This window comes from Myotis davidii, unplaced genomic scaffold, assembly GCF_000327345.1.
Source record: "Myotis davidii unplaced genomic scaffold, ASM32734v1 scaffold100, whole genome shotgun sequence".
NCBI classification, from domain to species: Eukaryota; Metazoa; Chordata; class Mammalia; order Chiroptera; family Vespertilionidae; genus Myotis; species Myotis davidii.
The window spans coordinates 614349-615756 of NW_006292691.1; positions in this window are offsets into that span (position 1 = coordinate 614349).

Here is a 1408-nt window from a genome sequence, read left to right on the forward strand (position 1 = left end):
CCGCCTCCCTCTACACAGCTCTGGGCGCTGGACTGACAAGGCCGAGGCTCCCGGCCCTCTCCCGCCTGCCCCAGGGCTGGGGCGCCAAGCCCATGTGCACCCCTGGCCACCCACCCACAACCCAGCAGGAGGGAGGCCCCCGGCCGCCGGCTTCTCTCAAGGACCCAACCTGATCTGGATGGGAGCACAGAGGGTGGGGCATGCAGGGATATATTGAGGGCCAGCACCTGGGTCCGCCCCCGGTGTCAGGGTGTCAGGTACCCGTTGAGAGCCATGAGGGACGGACTGGAGCCATGCAGGGGCTCTGCAGCCCCACCCGCTGGCCAGCCTGCCACTCAGGCAGGAAAAATCGGCTATGACAGGCCCAGGAAGGCCAGGCCCCGGGGGCCCAAGGGGCAACGCACACAGCTCCTCTTCCAACATATGGTTGCTGTCGGCCTGGGGCGTAGCTTGGCCAGTGCTGGCTGAAGCTGGTGGGGGCTCAGGGGCTCAAGCCACTCATCCCACCCACCTGGCCAGGTTGCTCCCTCAATGATCCAGAGGCTCCTGCTCCAGTTAGCATGCCGCCCACCATGGGGAGCTCACTCCCACGGCAGCCCCTCCGTCACAGCAGTCTGAGGCACACCGAGTCTCCACACCCCACGCCAGAGTGGCTGGGGGCCTGGTGCATCGGGGTAGAGCACACGGAGCACACGGGGAGGGCAGCTAGTGGGAGGACGCAGGACGCGGCACATTTGAAGTGGGCACGGGACAGTCTGCTGGCCCAGGAAGCAGATGCAGAGGCCTTCTCGGGGCCCTGGTATCGGAAGCCTCCCAGCTGGGCCCCTTTCCTCCCGGTGGGCCAGCTCTGGCAGCCCCTCACAGGTTCCCCGGGGACTCCCAGCCTCTGTGTCGCTGCCGTGGAGTGAACATGTGCTGGGATCCCCATCCACACAGACGCCCAGACCCATCACCTGCTCTGCCCCTCCCCTCCACCCTGCTGTGGGCCCCCAGTGCTCTTGGGAGCAGTGACCTCAGGTATGACCCCCTTAAGGCCAAGCCCTGGGCCCACCCCTCTCAGCCTTGGCTCCCTGAGGCCACTTTGAGTGGGCAAGGTGGAAGAGTGCCAAGGATGACCCATGCTCTGGGCCCAGGGGCTTGTGGACACCAAGGCTGCCATATGTCCCAGGGCTCATCAGGGAGAGGGTGAGTGAGCCATGGCCATCACCTGCATGGTGCTGACCCCTCTCGGGGTCTGTCAGACCCTGCCTGCGGGCTCCCGCTGCCCCCACCCCCGACTCCTATCCACTGGGCAGGCTAACTCAGTCCCTACCCCTGTCCTGGCAAAAGCTGTGCATGTACACTGAGGGAATGAGACGGGCCTACTGGGCACCGTGCCACTGCCCCCTGCCTTCCCTGGGCCCCCTCT